The 27,766-nt window shown below is 39.2% G+C and overlaps 1 long non-coding RNA gene across 2 annotated transcripts; it reads right to left on the reverse strand.

The window, feature by feature from the left end:
- Positions 1-6,667: 6,667 nt before the first annotated feature.
- Positions 6,668-27,346, reverse strand: LOC102143705 (uncharacterized). Of its 2 annotated transcripts, none has more exons than XR_001485543.4 (6): positions 27,275-27,346; positions 17,320-17,396; positions 14,254-14,331; positions 12,771-12,913; positions 7,897-8,579; positions 6,668-7,532 (listed from the first exon to the last, which is right to left on the reverse strand). It is a non-coding gene; the product is annotated as an uncharacterized lncRNA (long non-coding RNA). The 2 variants fall into 2 exon arrangements; XR_010581463.2 differs by having other exon boundaries at positions 7,845-8,579.
- Positions 27,347-27,766: the final 420 nt, after the last annotated feature.

Consider the following 27,766-nt stretch of genomic DNA (forward strand, 5'->3'; position numbering starts at 1 on the left):
ATTACACATCAGAGAAGACTACAATTACCTGAATTCACACAGCAGCTTAGCATGAGCTAGGTCTTCAACCTAAACCTTCTTATTATTTATCCTTCCGTACCATGCATTGCACTCAGCTAGCTTATCCAATTTACAGAGTCTATAAAAATACATTCCAGAAGATGTGATGAATAAATGAACTATTATCCTTTGGATCTTAGAGATAAGAATTTCAGTTTGCTCATACATTTGTTGTTTTGAACTGCATCCTTACAACAATGATTTGTGTAAACTACCCATGATGCAATATTAGCTTGCTTAAGCGAGAGATGCACAGCCATAAAATAAACTTATTCATGACATCTTGCTGGAGGCACTAAAACAATAAAATGTAATCCTGATGTCACTTGCTGCCTCCCTGCCCTTTAAAATCCAGATAAGACTGACTCAAACGATCAACTCCATGCTTCATGGAAGACCAAAGCCCGCAAAATTCTGGGAAAGAAAAAGGGGTGATGGGGGAATGGGGGACTTGTATTCTGATGTCTCCAAACCTAGGTTTCTGATTCTGCAAATGCTGTTTTTTCCACGTCGCTGTAATCCAGACAAGAAACCCCACTCTTCTTCTATTTCTACACATCTATACACTCATCTTGCACAAAGAGCTAATCAGTGTAATGCATTTACCTAAAGATTTATTTAATAGCTAGAGAAAGGATTATTACATCACAACAACTTCAAATTGGACATTAGGCATCCCCCTTGTGAAATCCTCCTTTGGCCACTGTCTTAGTTTGGGCTGCCATAGCAAATTACCATAGACTGGATGGCATAAACAGCAAACATTCATTTTCTTACAGTTATGGAGGCTGGGAAGTCCAAAATCAAGGAACCAGCAAAGCTGGTGTCTGATGAGGACACTCTTCCTGGTTTGCAGCTACTTTCTGATTGTGTCTTCATGTGCAGAGAGAGACAGAGATCTTGTGTTTCCTCCCTATTTTATAAGGGCACTCATCCCATCGTAAGGGCCCCAACATCATGACCTCATCTAACTTTCTTTACCCCACAAAGATCCCACCACCAAATACCATCACGTGGGGAATTAGTATTTCAACACGTGAATTTGAGGTGGACACAAACATTCAATCCATAACAACCACCTTATCATAAGGTAATTCCATAAGATGCTTTTCTCAGGGTCACCACTAGGCCATAGAGACACTTTCTTCAAATGCAGACCCAGAAAATATGAATTAGGGAGCAGGGCACTGGTTTAATTTCAACCCCAGCCAGCTGCCTCAGCCAGCCAGTTGAGCAAAGGCAACCTGCACAACCATGCATATTGTTGAAATGTTTACCCTGTGGAGTCCTCAGCCATAGACCATCTTTCTAGTCCCTCCTTCCCTCATCCCCCTATAAACCACTGATCTCTCCTATTCCGCATTGATACAGAGATGAGATATATCACTTAACTCCTCTTATATTCTCAGGCTGGACAGCTTAGCCATAGCTTTTCTTTTGCTTGAACTCCTGACAACCCCTTTGAGGTCTTACCTGCTACTCAAAGAGGCTTCACATATGATCTTTCCAAATAAGAAGGACTCCTTCTACTATAGGCTGGATGTTTGTGTCCCCTCCCCAAATTCATATGTTGAACCCAAATCTCCAGTGTGATAGTATTTGCATGTAGGGCCTTTGGAAGGTGATTATTAGGTCATTAGGGTAGAACCCTCATGCAAGAGAGTGGTGTCCTTATAAAAGAGACCCCAGTGAACTCCCTTGCCACTTCCACCATGTGAGGATGCAGTGAGAAGACAGCAGTCCATGAATGAGGAAGCAGGCCCTCACCAGACACCAAATCTTCCAGCAGCTTGATCCTGGGCTTCTTAGCCTCCAAAACTGTGAGAAATCACTGTATGTTGTTTATGAGCTACGAGTTTTTATATTCTGTGATAACAGTCCAAGCAGACTTAGATACACTTCATAGATGAATTCTGGTATAAGCTGTTAAGATATTAAAAAGTTTTCTAACTTAGAAAGCAAAAATATATAGTACCTCCAGGCTCTGTCTTTCACAGAGGGAAATATGCAAAAATACCTCCTGAAAAGCTAAGGCTGGGTGGGACCTTTCCCAGAGGGTGGGTGAGATCACAAAGTCCAGACAAATGCCCTGTTATGTGGTTGTCTCTTCAGTCTATACCCAACAAAGGGCTTACCAGCCTCTGTTTGATGGACAGTCATTCTCTCTCAAGGCAATTTCTGTATCTTCTATCACTGGACCTAGTTCCATCACAGGATGGATACTTTCTATAGAATATATCCATAGCATAGGTCCAAATGTTTTAACATGGAATTCAAGACTCCTTACACTTTGGAGACCACCTAAATCTCCAGTCTTCTCTTCATCTTCTGCCCTTTGTAACTTCCTTTTCATGCCTCTCACTTTTGTATACGTTGCTCTTTCTGCCCTACCTAGAATTCTTTGTCACCTTTCTAAACCTAGAAAAGTTCTGTTATACCATAAAATGTACTGCAACTTCCCCAGGCAGAGTAGTTCATTTGCCCCTTTGTTTTCCTAGAGCTCCTCCTCTAAATCTTCATTATAGCCCACATTAGATCCTATTGGAATGCTTCCTTAAATCCTCTGTTGCAGAAGAACTGCATCACCTATTTATCCAGCTCTCAGAACACAACCTAAAATGCAGTGCCTAAGATATATTGGTTTGGATTATTATACAACAACTGTATCCCCTCTTCTCCAAGATAGTCCTGAAAACACACAAAAACAATGACCTTGCCCATCTTTAGTCATCTTTTCCCTGGCCAGCCCTTAGTACCTTCCACTGGTCTTTGTGTAGCATGGACTCCATCCTTGTCTTCTTTACCTGAATATGTTCCTATTTCCTAACTCACTCTGATAACTGGGATTCAATGTCATGTTCCAGAGAGAGCTCTGCAGGGCCCCAAGGACCATACCTGAAAGAGATACATGATTGTGCTTAAGTAATTGTTCAAGATTGCATTCCCCTACTGGAGCAGTAGACAGTAGCTCAGATCAGGACCAGCTAGATCACTAGACCTACCTCAACAGGTGTACCACATAGGGCCCTCGGGTACACCTGCCCTGCACCTGGCTTCCTCCTGAGTCCTCACAGCTCTGAGCTGTCCTGTGCACCCTACTTTCACAACTGCCAACTTTTTTCAACTGTTTCTCAGATTTTTTAAATTGACTATTTAAAATTATTGCACAAAGTAATGCACATTTATTATAGAACCTATAAAATAAAAACAGAGCTTAAGAAGAAAATAAATATCATCTAAAACCTCACCCTTAGAGATAACACTATTAACATTTTGATATTCTTCCAGATTCATTTTCTGCATAGAAAGCTATTTACATTTTTAATCAAATTCTATCATCCCATACATGCCATTTTGTAAACCGTATTTTTGTGCAAAAATTATGCTGTCACAAACACCTGTCCGAGTCATTAAAAATATATCTTACCTAGGAATTCTTAGCATAGTGTCCCATGGACTGACTTCAGGAAAATTGAAGGACCTTCTGAAATTGTAAGTTGACATTTGTGTGCATGTGCATAGCTTTTTCTGGGGACAAGCTCTATGGCTCTTGAAGCCCCAAAAGAGTCCATGTGGCTGGTTGCAGTGGCTCATGTCTGTAATCCCAAAACTTTGGAAGCACGAGGCAGGAAGATCACTTGAGGCCTGAAGTTTGAAACCGGCCTAGGAAGTATAGCCAGACCTCATCTCTATGACAAAAAAATATTTAATTAGCTGGGCGTGGTGGTGCACACCTGTAGTCCTAGCTACTAGGGAAACTGAGGTGGGAAGATCGCTTGAGCCCAGGAATTCAAGGTTTCAGTGAGCTATGATTACATTACTATATTTCCAGCATGAGTGACAGAGCAAGATCCTGTCTCTAAAAGCGGGGGAGGGATGTGTCTATGAACCAGAAATTATTAAGAACAAATGACCCATCATCATTTTTATTGACTATATAATATTTTATTTTGTAACTGTGCCATACTTTATTTTTGAATTTCCTATTAGACATTTAAGGTGTTTCCACTGCATCAAACTCACAAGAAATTCTGCTATGGCTATTCCCAGAAATACATGTGCTCAGACCCATTAAGATCCCTTTCAGATTAAGCCCCAGACGAGGATTTACTTGCCTAATAGACATTAATTTTTTTAAGGTACTTCTTTGGTTCTTAATTGGTTTTATTTGGAGATTCTATTCTTTAGTTTTCTAAGTGTAACTTTGTAACCAAGTATCCCAAGTAGTCCCAAAAGCCAATTTTTTCCTATCTTGCTTTCAGCCTTGAAATATACTTTAAAACTCTTTGTTTCTCCCTTTTCCACCAGGTATGTTCCTGAACAGTACTCACTTACCTAATTCTGTTCTTGCTTAGAAACTCCACAAGCCAATTGTGAAACAAACCGGGAGAAAGACCCAGCTGTAGAATCATCCTGCTTAAGGGGAGTTACAAACATTTGGCCCACCACTACCGGGCTAAAGTCAGGGTGACTCAAACCAGACCTCCAGATGGGCAATTACTGAAGACAGTCATTGGAACAACACGTGCAAACCTGCACCTGCACCCTAGTGCACCACTCCCTCATGTTCCCCACACCTTTTCCTTCTTAAACCCCTTCACTCAGCCCAAAATGGTGGAATGGTCTTTTAAAGGCATGAGCCTGGCCATCCCTCAACTGCTAGCATTTGATTAATAAAACTGCTTTCCTTTCACCACACCTCACTTCATGTCTTTGGTCTCTGAGCAGCAAGCAGCCAGACTTGAGCCACAACTCTGGACCATTTGGGGCTCTGCTCAGAAGCCCCTTCTAAACTTAGCAGCGTGTCATCCCGTCAGGTCTGCTTTCACCCAATCACCTTCCACTGAACACTCAAATTAAGAGATTTCATAGCACATTTCTTCTGGCTTCTTTCAGGTGTAAGCAGCCTCATTGAATGGAACTGAGACAGAGCATTGGACTTTGTCTCAAAACACTTGGGTTCAAGCTATGTCTCTGTCAGATATGATCTGTGTGATCTTGGGAAATTCATTCAACTCCTCCAGGTGACTGGGAAGATCATTCTTGCCCTAAGTATGAGTACCCTATATTACAGGCAAAGAAATTGACTCTGACTATATGATTTAACCAAATAATGACACTCTTTTCACCAGGGACCTCATGGGGACAGGTGAGGACTTAGAAACAGAAGTATTCCCTGGAATTTCCTTGTGAATGGTCTTGTCATTTCTCTACTTTCTACTAGAGGGATAATAGAAAGCTCCGATTTTCCCAAGAGGCATCTAATGGTGTGAAATGATTTGAGTGAGTCATACAACCACAAAATACTCAATTCTGGATTTATTGGCTGAGAAAAATTGAATTTTATTCAAATTTTCTCAAAAAAGCAAAAAAAAATCAAACATTTTCAAACTGAAACTTTTAGGGAAAAATATCCATGTGGCTTTTTTTTCATCCCCTTCTCCACATTGAGTTATATCTACCAAAGTACTAACCAAAACCCATGGGGTGAGCTCTGATCCATATATACTTCATATGCTTAGAAATTTAACAGAAGAGACAGAAAAGAAATTCTGGGCAGAGCTTCACACGTAATGGAGAGGCTCTAGCCTCAGCCTGGTCTCCTATAAACAATCCCAAGATGTCCTAAGATGATAATGGGATTACCTGTTTCATGATTTCACTAAATAGGCTATAGGTCTGGCTGATGAAACATGAATCCAAATGAACAATGCGTCAAAGTAGCATCTTATTTTTCTTTTTAGGGCTGGTATGGTGCTTCTATAATCATCAGGGAATCAGATTCCTTCTGCCTTGTTGTTCTGTCATCTTTAACACAAAGTTTCTATCTGGTGGCCGAGGATGGCTGCTCTGGCTCCCACCATCAAGCATGCATTCCAGTTAGCAGAGAATGAAAATGGGGAGGGCATGACTCTTCCTATAAAGTGCTCAACCTGGAAGTAGTGTATATCTTTCATTTTCCATTCCATTAGCTATACTGAATTTTATGGCTACATATACCTGCAAGGAGATTGAGTAATATGGTTTTATTTGGGTAACCATATGACTACCTAAAATTCCTACCTACAATTAATTTTATCTAGTAACATATGAAATTAAGCTTTACAAGTATTAAATTTATTGGTATCCTCACTGAGTCCTTATTCCAGATAGTCATGTGTTACTTAGAACAACAAATCTTTAATGTAGATATGAATCACCTGGAGTCCTTGTTAAAATGCAAAATTATTATTCAGTAGTACTGGGATGGGGCCTGGGATTCTACATTCTAACAAGGTCCTAGGAAATGCCACTGCTGCTGATGCTCACACCCCCTTGAATAGCAAGGGGTCTTAGAAAATGTGAGGTGCCTCAAGCAAGGTGAGAACTCCACAGAGCAGAGAGGGATACAGCCAATGCCACCACCACCTCATTCACTTTCAGTGTACTAAAGCATGAAAGCATTTATTATGTCTAATTAAGGTGATTTATAGAGGGTAATATTTAGTTTTATCTAAACCAACTTTCACAAAGCAAGTAGCTTAAAATATTCCTGTAAAAAACAGTGGATTGAAGTGTTACCAATACTTGAAATACAAGTAACATGAGGACAGTGTCAGAATTGACATTTTTCCATTCCAAGTACCAATTCTTTATTAGCCACATTATAAGATAGAAACTGGGGCCTAATCAAACTGGAGAAGTCAGCCAAAAAATTGAAATTGACAAGACGGTTATTTGTAACAATACTTCCTCCATCTTTAGCAAGGAACAAAAGTCAAAGCATATTTTGGTCCTTATGATATTTGCTAATTAAAGTATTTTATATAAATGATTCATGTAAAATGATCCCATATAATGGGATACATGCAAGAAACTTTTATATTTATTCTAGATGCTTCCAAGGTTTCTTCTTTCACTTTCAGCAATTTTAATACGCTATGCCACCATATAGTTTTCTTTATCTTTATTTTGCTGGAGTTCATAACAATTTTTGAATCTGTGGATTCATCTCTCTGATTGATTTTTGAAAATTCTCAGCCAAGATCTCCTTAATTGTTGCTTCTGACCCACTCTTTCTTATTTCCCCTTTGAAGATTCCAACTGCATATATATCAGAGCTTTTCACTGTGTCCGCATGTCTCTTACGTTCCCTTTTAGTATTTTCCATCCTTTTTGCCCTCCATACTTCAGCCCAGGTATTTTCTACTAAACTCTTATCCAGGTCACTAATCCTCTCTTCTGCTCTGTCCAATCTTCTGTTGGATATTTTGGTTCTAAACTTTCTGTTTTTTAATGCACATTCTAATTCTCAAGTGAAAACCTTTGTTTTGCATTTTATTTTCTTAAAGATATTAATCACAATTATTTCACAACCTGTATCACAAATCAACAGAGTCATTAGTGAGTCTGTTTCTATCGGTTTTTTTTCCTTATAGTCTTGTTTCTTGAGATATTTGGCAATTTTTGTTGTTGTTGTTGAGCGTCATTGGCTACAAAGAAAAACATAGAGTCTGAATGATGTGATCCTCCTCCAGAGAGGGTTTACTCTATTGCAAGCAGCCTAAATGGACTCAATCACATTCACTCATGCAGAGACTGAGCTCACAAAGTTGCTGCTCAAGATTAGGTTCCCCACCAGAAAAAAAGACTCTAAGAAAGAGGTTAACACAAAGAAGTTTACTAGGAAGTGATCTTAGGATAAGCACCAATGGAAAGTAAGGACTCAGGATTGAGCAGAAAGATAGGTTGGGCTCTCATGCACTCTCAACCAAGGCCTCAAGCTCTCTAAAACTGGAATGAACCTTGAAAGTTGTCCAGCATTGCAGCAAGGGGGCCATGACTTTAGATTCCCACCTTAACCAGTCATTGGATGCAATCTACTCCTGGGAAGGCAGTGTGATCTGGGGTAGGGCAGTTCTTTCCTGCTGAGGGCAATCTCTGGAGATGGCTGACTGGTGAGTTCTGTCATTCAGCAGGATTCTTGGCTTCTGAGTAAATAAGTCCTTCCGTTCTGAAAGGAGAGCTGGGCAGCATATCACAGCACCCACCAGAGTCCACTGCTTTTGCCTCTTGGATCCACATCTTCATATTAGTTTGGGAAGCATTTCTTCAGGATCTAGAAGGTTGTGGGAAAACCATACCCTACCACCATACAGTTTGTAGTGGGGCTTTACATGATATTCATGCCCAGTTTTCTATGCATTCTAGGTCTCCCTCATCCTCAGCTAGAATAGCGGCTAGTCTTGGTAGATAATCTGATGACATGACCTAGATTCTCATTCCTAAAGCCTGAGGCCATGGTCACCAGGCCCTGCTTAGATAGTGACTTCTACACTTGTCCCTTTCCTGTCAAGATAAGGCAAAGGAACACTAAGAGGATGCCAAAGTGGATTATCTGGATAGCAAACATTCCTTCTTACCTCCATTGAATAACAGCAGCCATACCTCTACCTTATGATCAGGATTAGTTACCACTATCAGGATGGTGACTCCTCATCTTGCCTGATGGTGCCTTGGTACAAGGAGTTGAACATGCCCTGGAAACGGTTGTAATATATAATTCAATGAGTCTTCCCCTATGTTCATTTGAAAGCATTCCCCTCTGGAAACCAAGACCTCTAAACAGTCACAATTCAGATTCACCAGAATGGGAAGCAAAATGCTCCAAGTGAAGATACTCCCAATTCCACTCCCTTAATTACCAATCCATGTATTCTACCTATTGAGGACACCGTGACATATAAAAGTAATTGATTTAGGCCACACACTGCATCTTGGAAGATGATAGTGCCTAAGCTATTTCTTCAACAAGCCATTCTGTGACTCTATTATGTTGGCAGTTTCTGTATGGGGTAGAATGTGATATGACAAGTAAATTTACTATGCCTTCCCTGCTATAAAGTGGGTCCCTTGGTCTGATACAATGTTATATGGGATCCTGTGGCAATGGACCAAACAAGCTGTAAGTACCCAGATGATGATACCAGCTGAGGTCCTACAGGCAAGAAAAACAAGGCTGCAACTGAAATATGTGCCATTCCTGTCTAAATGAATCACTGGTCCTTTCAAGGTGAAAGAAATCCAATGTAGTCAGCCAGGCGCAGTGGCTCACGCCTGTAATCCCAGCACTTTGGGAGGCTGAGGCAGGCGGATCACGAGGCTAAGAGATCGAGACCATCGTGGCTACAGTGAAATCCCGTTTCTACTAAAAATACAAAAAATTAGCCAGGCATGGTGGTGGGCGCCTGTAGTCCCAGCTACTTAGGAGACTGAGCCAGGAGAATGGCATGAACCCAGGAAGCGGAGCTTGCAGTGAGCCAAGATTGCACCACTGCACTCCAGACTGGGCAACAGAGCAAGACTCCATCTCTGAAAAAAAAAAAGAAAAGAAAAGAAAAAAAAAGAAATCCAATGTAGTCAATTGCCATCCGTTGGAGAATTAGTGTCATCGAGGGATGGTGCCATGTCTCAGCATTGTTCTCTTTTGCTAGCAGGTTGAACATTGAGCAATGGCTGTAGCTCGATTTATCTTGGTAAGCAGAAGCTCGTGCAGCTGGACTTGTGTATAACTTCCTTCCCTGCCACCATGGTTATTTCTATCATAAACCCATTGTGCCAGCATTGAAATGGCTAGTGACAGGCTACTGACACCAACCTCCTGAGTCAATTCTTCTACTTGGTTTTATATGTAATACAAAAATCTTCTTATTTCCTGCCATCCCCATAGTTTCAGCCTCATGATTCCACTCCATGTTTATCTTCCAACGTTTCTCCTTCCTGGACCCTAGCCAACTATCCAACTATTCCTACTGCCCACGAGTCTATAAGTATTTGAAACTTGAGTCACTTCTCTTTCCATTAAAAAGTAGATGACAGGTTTTCAAAACTCTTCACAGTGAGAGGCTTTTCCCCCACTGCTGTTTTCTAAGGCCATTCCTGGGTGAGGGTATAATGCAGTTGTTGTCTGTCTTAGCTTGCTTCTGTGTACCAAGCCAACCCATCAGAAAAGTAAGACGAGATTTCTGCTTCTTTCCTGAGCTTATCATAAGAGACTTCCTCATCACCATCCACCTGCCCTTCTGCATCCATAGGTATAAACTAAGGGAGAGATGCTACTGCAATGAAGGTAGATGTATGGGGATCTGAGTCACATGTTTGTGTAGCTTATGTGTAGGTAGACTCAGGCCTTAGTACTTATTATCCCAGACTTACTATTTCTGCCTTACAATTGATTGCTACTGGGTCCACACAACCTTATAACTTGATGAGTCTGACAGAAATCAGGACCTCATTTCATGATGACAGTGCTGGCCACAAGGTCACTTGACCCACAGTAAAGTATACTATCTCTACATGGGCTTCCAAGTAGAAAAACAGGAACTGTCTTTCTAGGAGTGTAATTCTCCATTGCAAATGGCATAGTTGTGCTACACCATGATTCTCCTATGAAGTTTGCCGAATAACTCCACTCAGAGTCTTTTCCTGCCATGTCTCTAATACTATAAAGCTTGCTGGGGTTTATGGTCCAAGCATCAGGGTCACTTGCACCAAAATCTAGACCTGCTATAGAGCACTTTCTAGCTGCAAGCTCCCCTCAAACCTAGAAACCTTTTGTAGCAGTCAGCAGTAATATTCCCAGTGTGGAATATATTGCCTCCAAAACCCAAAGAGGGCAGATATGTTTTCTTCTTTGTGGTGGTAAGTATGAGATGCAATCATTCTAACTATATTTTGGAGGGAATGTCTGAGCACACTCAAGAAATTAGACCTGTAAGAATTTTTTTGATGTAGTGGGACTGTGAATCCTCATGGGATTTATGTCCTACTCCCTGCAGTGCATGTCTTATCGCCCCTCTAGTGCACTTAACAGTTCTTGCTTATATTGCCCAATTATCATGACATCATAAATACACCAGTGCAATATTTTTTCTAATGTCCAGATGGTTCAGATTTCCTCAGACTTACATTATGACAGAGGTCAAAAGAGTTAACACAGCCCTGGGGCAAGACTAAACATATACTGTTTTATGTTCCAAGTGAATACAAACTGCATTTCATTCCTCTTCTAACAGGAATGGAAAAGAACGCGTTTGTCACACCAGTGGCTACATGCCATATATCGGACTTTGTTAATTTATTCTATTAAACATGCAACATCTTGTTTAACAGCTGAAATAAAGTTTCCTACTATGCTGAGTTTGTAGTACTGTGTGTCATTCTCCAGAAACCACCTGGATTTTGTAAGGAACCACCTGATAAATTAATGTAGATATGATGGAGACCACCAAACCTGTGTCCTTTAGGTCTCTAAGGGTGACATTGATCTCTGTCACTCCTCACAACATGTAATATCGTTTCGATTATTCAATTGAAACTAGAACGCATTTTGAATGAAATAATAATGAAACACAACATATCAAAATTTAAGAGAAGCAGCAATCACAGTGCTTAAAGGTAGAAGCTTAGATTAATTTTTAATTTTTTTCTTTTCTAATGTTAACATTTATAGATAAAATTCTAAGTTACAAATCAAAATATTTTCTAGTTTCCTTTGTATCATCTTTTGGGACCCATGGATTGTTTAGAAGTGTGCCGTTTAATTTCCAATTATTTGGGTATTATCATTTTGTTATTGATTTCTAATTTAAATCTACCACTGACACATAATATGCTCTTACACTGCCTGATTTTAGTTCTTTTAAATTTATTGAGAATTATTTCATGGTCCAACCTACAGCTTACCTTAGAAAATGTTTCATGAGCTCTTCAAAGAATGTGAATTCCACAGTTGTTGGGTGGAGAGTTCTATTATTAATGTCAATTAGATTAATTTGGTTGATATTGTTCAATTCTATATTTGGTGATTTTCTGTCTTTTTTTGTCAATTACTTGAAAAGGAATGTTGGAGACTACAAAAATAATTGTGAATTTGTCTAATTCTTCTTCGAGTTGTGTTCATTTTTGTTTCATGTATTTTAAAGCTCTGTTAATTGGGTACAAATTAGGTGGTTACGTTTTCTTGATGTTCACATCATTATAAAATATCCCTCTTTAGTCCGATAATATTCCTTCCTTTGAATTCTACATTATCTGATATTAATATATCCAGTCCACCTTTCTTATGATTGATATGTGCATATTGTATCTTTTTCAATACTTTTCATTTTAACTTATCTGTATATTTATAAATAGTTTCCTTATAGGCAGCATATAGTTGGTCTTGCGTTTTATCCAGTTTGAAATCTCTGCTAAAAGGCAGAGATGGGAGTGTTTAGACTATTTATATTCAATATAATTATTGACATAATTGGGTTTAAACTTATCTTTTTGTTATATGTTTGGAATTTGTACCATATGCTCTTTCTTCCCCTTTTTCTTCTTTCCTACCTTTTTTTGGGTTAATTGTGTATTTTCTATCTTTCTATTTTAAATCCACTATTGACTTATAAACTACACTTTTTTGTTTTATTTCTTTGTTTACTGGGGTTCATAACATGCAACTTAATTTCATCCAATCTACTTTTAATTAACATTATATCACTTCACATATAAATTTAAAACCTTGCAACAGTATTCACTCCCTAATAAACCTTGAGCTATTTTATTATACAACTTATTCTTTCATAGGCTAAAATTCTCAATATATTGGCATGATTTTTTGCTTTAAACAATCAATTATTTTTAAGAAGTATATAAATCTAACAAATAAAAAATTATTTTATATTTACCATGTCTGAAGCTTTTTATTTTTGTGTGTAGATCCAAGTTTTCATCACTTTTTTTCCTTCCATTTAAGGACTGACATTTTTAAAAAACATTTCTTGTTATGCAGGTCTCCTAGCCACAAATTTTCTGTGGTTTTTTTTCCCCCCTAGAAAAAAAAATTTATTTTGCCTTTAATTTTGAATAATGTTTTGGTCAGATATACAATTTTAGGTTTATAATTTCTTTCTTTTAGTACTTTAAAGATGTTTCTCCATTCTTCTGAAATACGTAGTTTCTAAGGGGAAATTAAATTTGTATATTTGTTTCTTTATACATATTTTTTCTATTTTTAAGATTTTTCTCTTCATCACTTGTTTTCAGGAATTTAATTAATATGGGTTTTTTGTGTGGCTTTCTTTGTGTTATTTTGGCTTGAGGTTTATTGAGTATCTTGGATCCGTGAATTTACATTTTTTATGAAATTCATAAAATTCCTAGCCATTGTCCTTCAAATATTAATGTTTATATAAGTAGTTAACATTTGATAAATGTATATTTTAAATCAGCAGCAAAAATATGCATATACATGCTATAAATTAAATGGTTTGGAATAATGAGCTATCCCTTTTTTCAAGAAAAAATAGATTCCATCCTCACTCCATTCACAAAAATAAATTGGTTTTATATTAACAACCTCACGTAAACAAATGGAAATATAAAAGTTTTCAGTGAAAATAAAAAGATTAGTTTAGACACTTAGTATAAAATATTCAAGTTATTGATCAAGCAAACCCTGTATTTATACAAAAATTAACTAACGGCCAACTAGGTAGGCACTCCCTGATCATCACCCAAAATCAAATCTACCGTATGTGATTGTGAAGTTTATGGTAGGCATGCTCAAAATATTTTTATTAGCTGTTCTTGAAAGAAAAATTATGAAAGTTGTGTACGCTTTTTTTTTTTTTTTTTTTTTTGTCTTTTTTGTTTTTGAGACTGTATCATTCTGTCACCCTGGCTGGCATGCAGCAGTGCAATAACAGCTCACTGCAGCCTCAACCTCTTGGGCTCAAGTGATCCTCCTGCTTCAGCCTCCCAAGTAGCGGGGTCTACAGGCATACACAACCATGTCAGCTAATTTTTAAATCTTTTGTAGAGACAGGATTTCACTATGTTGCCCAAGTTGGCCTCAAACTCCTGGCCTTAAACAATCATCCCACCTCTGTCTCCCAATGCCAGAATTACAGAAGTGAGCCACTGTGCCCAGCCCTCTTTTGAAAATGTTCCCATGTATTAAGTTCAGCTACAACAATTTGTAAACCAAAAATAGAGGTGTTTTAAACAAAATAGAAACATATCTGTCTCTCGTGCTTATGTTTACATACACAGTTAAAAGCCTGCATAGAGGCTTGACTATTGTCAGATAGCCTAGACACCACGCTTCTCATTGCACTGCTATTCTCAACATGTAACTCCATTTTGTGATTCAAGTTCCAAATATCTTACCCATTTATCCATTTTATCTTAGCCAGAAGGGGAAATTGGAAGGAGAAAATTATGTCCTCTCACTCTTAAGATTATTTCCTGGGGGAAAAAAAAAAAAAAAGTCAACATTAATTCTATTTACATCCCATTGGTCAGAATTCAATAGCATGAGCACATCTAGCTGCAAGGAAGTCTGGGAAATGAAGTCTGTTCTGCACGACTGTAACCAGGTAATTCTAGGTGGTACATTATTGAGGAAGAAGTGAAGAACAAATACGGGGGGACAGGCAGGCTTTCTGCATTATTTGTTCTTTCTTTCAACAAAACTCTTTGGGTCCCTACCTACAAGACACTAGTGATGGCCCCTAAGATGTAGGATGAACAAGCATACAGCCCACCCCTACCTGAATCTTACAGTCTAGTGCATAAAATGCATAAAAGTTGAGTAATTAAGAACACATATCTTCTGTGCCATTTCTGCAGCCTATTTTCAACCAGTTCTTTGTGGACATTCTGTTTAATCCCTGTAAATGAGTAACGCTATCATTAAGCCTCTACCTAGAACTTCACGTTACATTAGGCACTCAGTATTATCCTTGAGTCTTAAAACAAAAGAAAACTTCAGAGATCATTTAATTGTTTGTGGTTAAGAAAACTGAGGTCCAGGGACAAAGGGACTTACCCAAGGTCCCTCCTTTATCTCTTTGTTGTCAACGACGCAGATCTCTGTCTGCAATCACCACAGAGTGTCAGGACCTTAAATTTCAAGAAATAAAAGCTGAGCTTTCCTCAGGATTTCCCAACCGTGTATGAGTAATAGGGAAAAACCCCTGGGAACAGCCGTCAACCCATCTGCTGTTTCAACAATGCAGCTTGCTAAACATTCTATTATAACTTCTCATTATGCAATAGGAACAGAGCCCACCCAGACTGCTGAAATACCTCTTGAGCCAACCTCTGTGTCTAGAAAGAAATCAGTTAGTTGAGCATGCTAGATTTAATTTCCTACTCTAACACTTATTAGCTGTGTGTCCTTGAACACATTGCTTAACTCAGTCGAGTTTCAAATTTCTTATCTCTAGCTTGGGGATTGTGGATGAAAACAGTCAAACTCTGTAAAACTTGAAGAGATTTATTCAGAGCCAAATATGAGTGACCATGGCCTCTGACACAGCCCTCAGGAGGTCCTGAGAATATGTGCCCAAGGTGGGTGGGGTGCAGCTTGGTTTTATACCAAGCATGGTATAAAACCTCAGGGAAGTATGAGACATCAATCAAATACATTTAAGAAATACATTGGTTTGGTTCAGAAAGGCAGAACAAATCAAAGGGCAGGGGATGGGGGGCTTCCAGGCTACAGGTAAATTTAAACATTTTCTGATTGACAATTGGATGAACTTGTCTAAAGACCTGGGATCAATAGAAAGGAAATGTTCAGGTTAAGATAAAAGATTGTGGAGACCAAGGTTCTTTTGAAGTTATATAGTAGCTGCCCTTAGAGACAATAGATGACAAATGCTTTTTATTCAGACCTTTAAAAGGTGCTAGACTCTTACTTAATTGCTTCAGGATTGGGAGGCCTGGAAGAAAAATATCTAGGTATGTTAACAGAGATTCTTTACAGATGCACATTTTCCCCTACAAAGGACAGCTTTGCAGGACCATTTCAAAAAACGGCAAACAAAGTAAAATATGTTTACTTCCTTCTTTGTCACATAATGTTATGCCAGAGTCATATTGGAAAGTAAGTCACGATATATAGGATTAAATGAAAAACATCTGATGAGAATTTATGGTTTGTAGGGCATGACTCCACAGACTCCCTAGATAGGAATTTGGGCAAGATAAAAAAACCAGAGCCTAGTCCTTAGGATGATTACCCCTATGCTATAGTACAAAAAGGACCAAGTAAAATATCATAAATAATAAGTTTAGTACGATAGCTTACCTGTAAATGTTATTTTCATTCACTTATATTCATGCATCATTGCTTCCAAGTAAACTACCTTCTCAAAAACTATTTTGATTTATTCAACTACTTGTAATCCTTCAATGGCTCCCAATCACTTACAGGAGAAACTCCAAACTCACTGGCATAATTTTCAATTTCTTCTCTATTTTTTTACAAAAAAAAAAAAAGTGGGCCGGGCGCAGTGGCTCACGCCTGTAATCCCAGCACTTTGGGAGGCTGAGGCAGGTGGATCATGAGGTCAAGAGATCGAAAGTATCCTGGCCAACATGGTGAAACCTCATCTCTACTAAAACCACAAAAATTAACTGGGCATGGTGGTGCACACTTGTAATCCCAGCTACTTGGGAGACTGAGGCAGGAGAATCGCTCGAACCTGGGAGACGGAGGTTGCAGTGAGCCGTCTCCAGCCTGGTGACAGAGGGAGACTCCATCTCAAAAAAAAAAAAAGGAAAAAAGAGATTTGGCAAGTCAAAGATGGAGCTAAAACATAAGTCAATTGACACCTGTTCTACTAATCCCTTAAAAATAACTATAGTAAAATGTAGAAAATTCTACAAGAGAGATTAATACAGAACACTGGGGTAAAAAGGGGAGTGTTGTTTGTCATAAGGTTGTTTATATTTTCTTAGCCATTCAGTTTCAGAGACTGAAATACATCCTGAAAGATTTACTGTAGTTATTTCTAGGTGCAGAGTTGTAAGTGATTTTTAATAATTTTGTTGTCATTTTGAGTATTTTCCAATTTTTCTCTTCCTTTCTTTCTTTTTTTTTTTTTAATTTTTCTAGAGACAGGGTCTTGCTATGTTGCCCAGACTGGTCTCAAACTCCTGGCTTCAAGCAGTCCTCCCACCTTGGCCTCCCAAAGTGCTGCGGTTACAGGCATGAACCATCATATTTAGCCCCAATTTTTCAACAGTAAAACACTTATTTTTTGTCTAATAAAATAAAATATAATAATAGTAATAACATGTGCTTATAACTGAAGATTATCCCCAGCAGAAGAAATAATTAAGGGTGGAGTTTGTGAATGAAGTCAGACACTAGGAGATTTAATGACAAGATGACCCCAGTTGTCCATGGGGCCATAAGTGAGCATATATGACACACAGACTCACCACCAGGTTATGCCGTCTCAAGTCTCAAGGTCATTTTTCTTTTTCTGAGATTTGGTGGCTACCTCTTGAGGCAGGACCTGCAATTGAAAGGCAGTCTTCAGCTCTGATATAAGCAGTCATGCTCCAGCCAAATATGTCTCATTTAAACTGCAGTAGACCAATAATTGTTTGTTTTGTTTTGTTTTTGTTTGTTTACTTGTTTTCTTAAGAGCTTTATGGAAACATAACTCACATACCATACAATTCACCCATTTATTCTTACATTTCATATAAATGGATTCATACAATATGTGGTCCTTTGTGACTGGCTTCTTTCACTTAGCGTAGTATAATGTTTTTAACATTTGTTAAACATTAACATTAACATAATGTTTGGCCATTATAGAAAATGCTGCTAGGGACATTTATGTACAATTGTTTTTGTTGGACATATGTTTTCATTTCATTAAGAATGCACCTAGTTATGTATCTCCCCTCTTTTTCCTTTCCAATGGGAAGAGTTACTTTGGTTTTGTGGTCTCTGTATATTAGGTGTGTGAAGAGGGGAGCACAGAAAACCCTTCCTTTTAGTTTACAAATTACCAGAGTGAGAGAAGGCACATCCAGATCTAGTAAAGAGGCCACCTAGCATCCCCTAGTTTACTCTGGACTTTTAGCTGATTCCACAGACTGTATGAACTATTGTGTTTTCTCTCTGTCTTGGGGTGGCATGATTGTCTTTTGCATGTAAGAAGGTCAGTGAACTAAATATTTGCTGACCAGAATAGCAGATTTTGGTCACCATTAATGTTTTCCACTAACGATTTCCAATTCTCCTAGCAGAAATATTGCACTTCCTCATCTTCTTGAAACTGAGTGTGACTATGTGACTTACTTTGACTAGAAATGTGAGTGAAAGTGACCCTTTTCACTTCTGAGACAGTATACTAGTTGTACTTCTTTTTTCTTCTGCTGCTACATACATAAGACTTCCATGAGGAAAACTTTAAAATAATAATAGATACAGAAGAAATGAAAAATGGAAATATTCTAAAGCCTTATATAGAGGAACAAAGGTCCATGAATATTTAAGTCAACTTAAAAAAAGAGGAGTAAAGAAAGGGGATTCCCCTACTAGATATGCCATGCTACCAAGCCATAGTAATTAAAAGAAAATAGAATTGGCGTCAGAACAGATAGACAAATCGAACAGAATAGAGTTTAGAAATAGACTCCAATTTAGAGTCTATAGATTAATTCTTCAAATGTACACGAAGTCTATTTAGAGTCTTTATCTAAATACAGACTAGACTCTAAATAGACTTCGTGTACATTTGAAGACTTAATCTATAACAAAGGTGACACCATAAATCAAAGGGAAAGACTAGTTTCTAGCAGATGATGTTGGGAAATAGCTCACTGTGCTGACTCTGGGCCTGTTTGACCCCAAATACAGTTCTTGCCCTCCTCTGCTTTATATCACAGGCTGCGGGCTACATTCCCAGTCTCTCCTGTCACCTGACCTTCATCCAGTGAGGCCAATGGAGAGGCAATGAAACAGATTGCAAAGAAAGAGGAAGAAATAATCCAGGCTATTCTCTCCTACTCTTCATGCATTTGAGGACATTTACGGCAGCAGCGGCATCTCTGTTTTCATTCCCATTCCCTCCAAAAACTCCTGCATGGTTTCCAATTCCACCAAGTAGTACCGAGTTCCAATAACATTGCCACCTCCTGTTTTTTATTATTAAGCCTAAGAGTGATAGCGGCTTCTTGCTGCTGCTAAGGTCTGGGTTGCCTCAGCATCTCCTGGTTAACTCACCAGATCTACCATCATTCATGTAATGAAGTACCTGCATTAAATTTCTTTTGTTTTAAACACTAAAAATGGCACGCATTTTTCTGGATAGATCTGCCTGATATACTTACTATGTGGAGACAAATACATGTGAATCCCCACCTAACATCACATGCAAAAGGTGGACTCTAAAAGAATTCAAAATCTAAAAATGAACTATAGTTGGTAGGAGAAAATATGGAAAAATGTCTCTGTAACCTAGGGATGGAAAAGCTAAAATTCCAAAAGCACAAACCATAAAAAAATTGACAAACTTGATTATATTGTAACAAGGATTTTTGCTTAATGAAGAAGATAATTAAAGTTGAAGAAGACAAAGTTAACAAATAGATGAGTGATTGAAAAAATACATCTTTAAGGTCTAAAGTCAACAAGAGCTTAATATCTAAAATATATGAGAAACTCTTGCAAATCAGGAAGAAACAGATAGCTGCCCCAATATTAATAGAAATATGGTATAACAGGATATAAACAGTGAATTTACAGATGAGAAAGCCTCAAAAGCTAACAAGTTTATGAAGAGGTGTTCAAAATCATTAGCAATTAGAGAAGTGCAAATGATATTTTGGACCCAGAGAAAATGACATTTGCACTAGCCAAAAATCTAAAACTGTGTGAAAAAACTAGATTAGCAGCAATGTGGAATATCGTGGCCACCATTTCCATGATGGACTACCCGGAAGGCAGCCATCCTAGAGGACAAACCGTCAATATTTAGTCTCATTCCATATGCACATAGCAGCAATCTTTCTCCAGGGTATATAACACAAGCAATTCTCACGTAGGTTTATCAGAGGACATTCCTGGGGATGTCAATTGCTGTATTTCTTTTTTTGGAGTGAGTGGTGGGGGAGTCAGGGGAGGGATGGAAAATAACTTTGATAACCATGCCTAGAAGAATGAGTAGGTAAAAATCAGTAAAGCTGCATCATAAAATACCATAAAATACCAGGCATGAGTTCAAAGAAATGGCTTAGATTACTTTCATAGCAACATACATGGACCTTTAAAAAAAATTTCCCTTGGCCGGGCATGGTGGCTCATGCCTGTAATCCCAGCACTTTGGGAGGTCAAGGCAAGCGGATCACCTGAGGTCAGGAGTTCGAGACCAGCCTGGCCAACATGATGAAACCCTATCTCTTTGTATTTAACCAAAAATCCAAAAAAAAAAATTAGCTGAAAAATTAGCTGGGCCTGGTGACGGGCACCTGTAATCCCAGCTACTGGGGAGGCCGAGGTGGGAGAATCACTTGAATCCGGGAGGCGGATGTTGCAGTGAATGCATCATTGCACTCCAGCCTGGGCAAAAAAAAAAAAAAAGCCGTTAATGAAAAAAAATAAAAAATGAGACATAATACATGCAAAGAAAGAGAGTGACATAAGCAAAGCAGCATCTTTCAGGCCTCCCTCCCTCCCTCCCATGCTCCCTACACATCTATACTTTCCACGCCAACAATACTGAACTGTTTGTGGTTCCGCAAACTCAGCATGTTTTTTCTCTACCATCTGCGTCTGTATGTGCTGTACCTTCCTCCAGCCTTCCCATCTAGTTCAATGAGGGATGGGCACACTGAATCTTTCTTACTGGGGAATCATCTGAGCTCACAGCTTATTTGGAACAGAGTAGTTGCTCAGTAAATATTGCTGACTTTAAACTCGGTTTGGACATACTCTGCAGGCCTCTCTTGCACCACAAACCCCTTCCATTCTCCCTCAATCTTTTTGTGAAAATAGCTACAGATTGTTAGAAGATTATACCTTCTAAAATCTCAGCATTATGCTACTAATCTGGAAGGCACACACTTGGAGGTCAACATTCTGGGAGCTCAAGAAGGGGAAGAAGACTAAAATGTAAAGTTTCCATATGTTGACTTTCATTTAATCGCCCAACCATTTTCTATAAAGTACCCCTTCTTCCAACTCTGCCTGGTGTCCACCAGTCCAGAGCTCTTTTGATTCACTGCCTTCTGAGGGTAAACCTCCAGCTACATGCCAGGGCAAAGGAGAAGACGTCACCTGATGTAGTGGGTAGGGTGGACCTAGAAGTTCTCTTGCTTTTTATACAGATTCTCAATCACTCCTCTTTTTAGGCCCTATTTTACTTCATTCAGAAGTTCCAGAATCCAGAACCTGTCTGGGGTTCTGGCATGCAAATCCCCTTGCTCTCCAGCTTCTGCTGCTTACAGCTCAGAATCCTCAGGTCTATGGAAGCCAATTGGAACAGTTGCCTATCTGCTTTCTTATTTTCAATATTCTTATCATCCCTTCTACCCTTCTTTTTGTCCTTGAGGGTTTATGCTTCACATTATGCCAAAACTTTAGTTGCTAGCATTGTGTTGTTATTTAAGAGGGAGCAAGGATAAATTAATTTGTTCAATATATCATCTTTAAAAAAAAAAAACCTGCCTATTTTCAGACATTTTAAAATTGTTAAAAATGTCTTCCTTTGAGGGAGGCAAAATTGGCAGGTTGAAAAGATCTACTTCCTATTCTTGTTTTGACACACAACTTCTGATATTGTAGAACACCTTGCTGTCCCTCTCACACTTTCATTCCTTTCTTCTCCAGGCTGTAGACAAGCTCCCCTCCAGTACTTATTAAAATGATTGTATTTGTGACCAGTGGAAAGTATACCTGGAAAACATGTGAAAAGTGGGGTTGGGATGAGGATGGGAGGAGGTGGATGCATTGGAAGAATACAGAGAGCTCAGTTACCTTCTCCTAGGTCAGTGTTTCTCAATTCCCACTCCCTAGATAAGCAGCATCAGCATTACCTGGGAACTTATTGAAATGAAACTTCTCAAGCTCCACCCTAGACTTGCTGGGTCAGACACACTGGTAATGGGATCCAGAACTCTGTTTTAACAAGGAGATTCTGATGCACACTCCTGTTTGAGAACAACTGCCTTAGAATCAACTGTGGCCATGGGCACAAGGAGATAATGAGGAAATCTGGCCACTGCGTTACAGGGGCCATTACCTGAGAAGAAACTATAAACTGGAGAGCCAATGAGTTGATATGAATTACACTTCTATCTCATAGTAATTAATGGTATTCCTATGGAAGAAACAGCTAACTTCAGGGTGGTCTTTGTTAAAAAATGATTACTCTCCATTTATATTTTAGTCTTAGGGTTTTACTTGCTTTCTCTACATCCTGTATATGAGTGTCTGTGCTAAGAGAGTGAAACCAGATCTAGAATATCCTCACAATTTGGTACCCTTGGTGCTACTCATACTTACAGGCTTGACAACAGCTTTGTGCTACAGGTGTTGTTGATGGCCTTCCAAAGAGCTTTGGAAGTTAATACTTTAGAGTTGACCTCAGGAGTTAATGCTTTAGGGTTTTTTAACCAAGAGGTAATCTACAACAAAGATAGTCAATCTCCCACCCTTGGTTTGATTTCATTCCAACCTTAGGAAATACAGAGGGGAATGCACCCCAAAGAAAAGTTTCGACATTGTTACTTAAGCTACTGTGATTCAGAAAAGTTTTTGAAAAGTTTCAACAGAAGGGTTGAAAAGTCAGGAATAGTACATAACCCATTTTTTTCCACAGAGACACATTCTCTTAACCTCATCCAACTTTCCCAGAGTGCCTCTAAGACTCTAATAAACTAAAGATGCAATATCTTGAAATGAAAATCGTGGTTTCAATTTTAGGGTCTACCATGTGCCCAGCAATGTACAAAGCTTTTATGTGTATTATCACAATTCGCCTAAAGTTTATGTTTCTGTGTTTTATCCTCCTTTTAAATATGAAGTGAGGACTCAGGTTAAACAGCTTGACCAAGGCCACACAACTAGCAAATCAGGATTAAACCCATATCTATCTGCCTGTAACTCCCATGATCTTAACCACCCACCACACTGTCTTAGCATAGAATTGTTTCCTCTATGAAGCCCTTCCGCCACCCCAAATCCAAGTCAGTTACTTATTATTCTCTTCTGATATTTGTTTACTTGTCTTTCTCTCCTGCAAGACTTTGAGCTCTGGGAAAGCAAGGTTGGCTTGATTTCTTGCCTTGCTAGCACCTAGGAAAGGGCCAAACACAAAGGATATATTGAGTGGTTGTTTATTAAATCAAACAATAAATGAAAGAGTGGGCAGATAAATGAATGGATGAATAGATGGGTTTCAAGGAGAAGTTACAGCAGCAAATACATAACTCTAGTACCCATAGATCAAGTGTTAATTAGAGGAAAACCAAAAATATTCATCTGCAAACAATGGCACCTACATCCACTGTATCTTACCTTTGCCGTGTCTTTCATATCTCTGCTAATTTTGTGTGTTTGCTACCTCCCCTTTTTTCCTTCCCTTCCTTTTCCCTCTCTCCCTTCCCTTTAAATACCTATAATATAGAACTGAAATCACACGTATAATATTTTCGTTTGTTGTAATTTATGATTCAGATATAAACAATGTTTCCTCATTCTTAATTTCAAAATCCAGTTCATGGAACATTTTTGTAATGTCTAAAAATAAGATCCAAAACACAAACACCCACAAGTGTCCCTCTTGATTTAACAACATACAGTAAATTGATTTTTTTTTCTTTTTTCTTTGGTGAGTCAGTGACCGCCAATAGGAAAAAAAAATTATCCAATCTTGTTCAATGATAGGAAGTAAGAAGATTTCAGCACCTACTAAGTGCCAGTGGTGTGTGTGTGTGTGTGTGTGTGTGTGTGTGTGTGTGTGTCCTCCATCTTCTTATTTTCATTTATAGGGAGACAATTAAGGCTCAGAGGTTATGTAACTGTCCCACTGTTACCCAGGAAGGAAGAAGAGAAGGTGGGATTCAAACTCAGGACCCATGATTAGTTCTCTCGCATGAAATTAAAGACATCATATGGTAGAAGCAGCAAAGAGAAAAAGTGCCTAGTTGAAAACAAAACCCTGGGATTAAGGAACGCTTTTTCAAGGAGAGCACCAAAGCTACCAGAACACGGTTTTGTAATCATGGGTGTAGAGCTTGCATGCTGAAATTTCCTATGATTCAGCTCTGCCGTACTACTCGGCTCTTTACGAAATTAAACCACATTTTAGAAAAGGAAACAATATCAGACTGATAATAATTTCTGTTTAAAATCAGATAATTTAAAACAAGATGAAAACCAGTGGAATGACATAGATTTTTATCTCACCTGCTAGTCACAGAAATGTTGAGTGTGAAAAACTTTGAATTCCAAATTCCAAAAATAAAACTTTCTTTGCTGGCTCTGGAGGTTTCTCATATTGTTTCACAACCTACATGCCCACGCCCCTACTCTCATGGTGTCTGCTTCCTCTTCCTCCCCCAGCCCATGCCATGAACCCGAAGGCATGCAACAGGGAGGGGGTCTAGGGGAGAGAAGAGCCCAGGAGCCCTTCCCTGCAAGGGCACTTCTGAAAATCCCCAAACACCACTTCACCAAAATTCTCTCAGGCTGCTCTGGGCTGAGCAAGAGTGGAGGAAACCAGGCAGGATGTCAGCCTTGCTTATGTTCTCAGAATTGCTACTTGGCCACAGTTTTCTCTGGCTTGAACCATAGCAGTAGGCAGAATGGAAAGTGTATGAAAAGAAAGTGCAACTGATGGTCTTGGAGAAGTCCTCAGAATGAAAGCAGGAGGTGCCTGTGGGAGACTTCAGCCCTCACTAAAGCCAAATGGGCCTAGCCAAGCTGCCTGGCCCAAGGTACCAGGTCCTACCCTCCTATCCAGATTTTGGAGGATTCTTGGAGCATCAGTATTCTCCCCTCATACCTCATTAGCTTTCGATTGCATTTTGCGCCTTCATTCTTAAGAAGTCACTTGCCCTGTTAAATGTGAGTATTCCCCAAGGCCAATACTAAGTCTCTGTTCTTCTGGCTGCATCTCAACAAAGTTGTAGAATCAGAACACTATTGTGGTTGAACATGAGGCATGAGTTTAGCCAGATCTGACTTCCAGTGTGGGGCCTGCCAATTATCAGCTTTATGACCTTGAGCAAGTAATCATCTTTCTTCATGTCATTCTCTTCTTGAACTTCTCTGTGAGAACAACTCTCTAACCTGTTTTCATTTCCTACCTCTAATATAGCCAACTGCTTGCTAAACATTTCCACTTGGATGTTGCTTTATTGCCTCAAATATGACAAACGAAAACCATTATCTACTCTTCCCCATCCCACCAAAATCGTTCGTATTCTTTCTGCTAAGACAACCATCAGGTTTTGTTCTATTTTGTTTTTGAGACTGGGTTCACTCTGCTGTCCAGGCTGGAGTGCAGTGGTGTGATCACTGCTCACTGTAGCCTCCACCTCCCCAGGCTCAAGTGACTCTGCCACCTCAGCCTCCCAAGTAGTTGGGACTAGAGGCATGTGCCACCATGTCCTTAACTGGTATTTTTGTAGAGATAGGATTTCACCATGTTGCCCAGGGTGGTCTCTAACTCCTGGGCTCAAACAATCTGCCCACTTTGGCCTCCCTAAGAGCTGGGAATACAGGTGTCAGCCATCATGCCCAGATGGAAGCATTTTGGGGAACCACCTTTAACCTCCTATATTAAATCAGAACCAAAGTCCTATTGATTTTTCCTCTCTAAACTCTCTGCAATCACACTCTTCCTTTCTCAAAAACTCTTGTCATTTCATAGCATCTTATTCCCTACATGTATACCCTTTTCAAACTAGCCTTCGTACCACAACCAGAGAAATTCTTTCTGAAATCCCTTTGATCAAAATACCCTACCATCATCACCTCTCCCACCATTGAAAAATTACTAACAAGCTCCCAACCAGGAAAAAATTCACTCTCCTTGCCCTGAGTACTCAAGGCTCTTCATAAACCAGGATCAGTATCTCCCACCATCATCTCCTTGGACTCCCACCTGAGGCCTCTTCCTCAGGCCACTTCACTCAATGTGTAGTCACTCATTTATCAAATATATGTGGAATACTCACTTTGAGCCAGGTGTGATGGATACAGTGGGTGAATAAACAGACACAGCCTCTTCCTAGCAGGAAAGCAGACAAGTTTTAGACCACTAAACACATACATAGGCTGGGTGTGGTGACTCATGCCTGTAATCCCAGCATTCTGGGAGGCTCAGGCAGGCCAGATTACTTGAGGTCAGGAGTTTGAGACCAGCCTGGCCAACATGGCAAAGTCCCATTTCTACTAAAAATACAAAAATTATTCAGGTGTGGTGGTGGGCGCCTGTAATCTCAGCTACTTGGGAGGCTGAGGCATGAGAACTCCTTGAACCTGGGAAGTGGAGGTTGCAGTGAGCCAAGATTGCACTACTGCACTCCAGCCAGGGTGACAGAGTGAGACTTTATTTCAAAAAAAAAGAAAAAACACATACATATAAACAAATTGTGAGGTTAAACACAACAGATAGGTCATAAGCATTTATATATTTTTTCTTCTCCCAATAAAATGAACCAAAAAATATTTTAAGGTATAAATGAACAACAAATTTTAATCAAATTTTGAAAGATGGGGAAGAGATACATGAGTAATAATCAACTTTATTGAAAAGTTGAGAAAACTTCAACTTAACGAACCTGGAGAGGAGAAAGTTGAACATAATCATTCTCACGCACCCTACACACACCTGCAAGGTGTGGCTCTTGGAGACCTGATGCCCACAGAAGCAAGGAGCAAGATATAAGGCTGCACATCTGAATGCAGGAAGAGTTAAACCCGTAGATTCCTTCCCTTGGCCCCACAGAGCCTGATGGCCACCCGACAGAAGATAGGAGAGCTAGCATCTGGAGAAATTGTTTGAAGAAATTCCAGACTCACGTACATCAGACCCAGACTGGGACACAAGTGAGACATGAGACTGAAAATGATCACGCCAGGGTACATCATCATGCATTTCAGAACTCCAGGGATAAAGACATGTTCCTAAAACCTCTCAGACAAAAGGTTGGGGGCAAGCAGAGAAGAAGATCAAGATCATATACAAACAGGAATCAGAATGGTAATCAGTCATCTACCAGAAATGCTAGAAGTCAGAAAATAACTGAAGAAAGCCTTCAAAATTCTGACAAAATATTTTATCTGGAATACATTACTTAGCTGAGCTATCAAAAGACATAAGAGGAACATATAGACATTTCCAGACATAGAAAGATTCGGAAAATTTACCTCCCATTTACACTCTCTTTTTTAGGAAGTTACTTGAGAATATCCTCCAGCTAAACCAAGGAATGAAACAAGAAAGAGGAAGTGCGGAGGCCCAAGAAACAAGGGGTCTAAAACAGGAAAACAGTGGGAGGAAGTTCCAGGATGCCAGCAGGGCAGGACACAAAGAGAACCACCAGTACAGACAGAGCAACGCAGGCAAGGTCTCCAGGACAGGGCTTCGGAAAAGTAAAGTATTACAAAAAATAATATCTGGTCTATTTTATCACTTTGATTAGGGGTTGGCAAACTGCAGTCCATGGACCAAATCCTGCCTATCACCTGTTTTTGTAAATAAAGGCTTTTTGGAACATGGCCAGCCGCCCCCATTCATTTACATACTGTCTGCAGTTCAGTTGCATATTGCCCATGACTTTAACAGCTGAGTTGAGTAGTTACAACAGAAGCTGTCTGGACCAAAAAGTCTAAAAATATTTACTATATGATCTTTTATAG

This window comes from Macaca fascicularis, chromosome 15 (assembly GCF_037993035.2).
Source record: "Macaca fascicularis isolate 582-1 chromosome 15, T2T-MFA8v1.1".
Classification (NCBI taxonomy): Eukaryota; Metazoa; Chordata; class Mammalia; order Primates; family Cercopithecidae; genus Macaca; species Macaca fascicularis.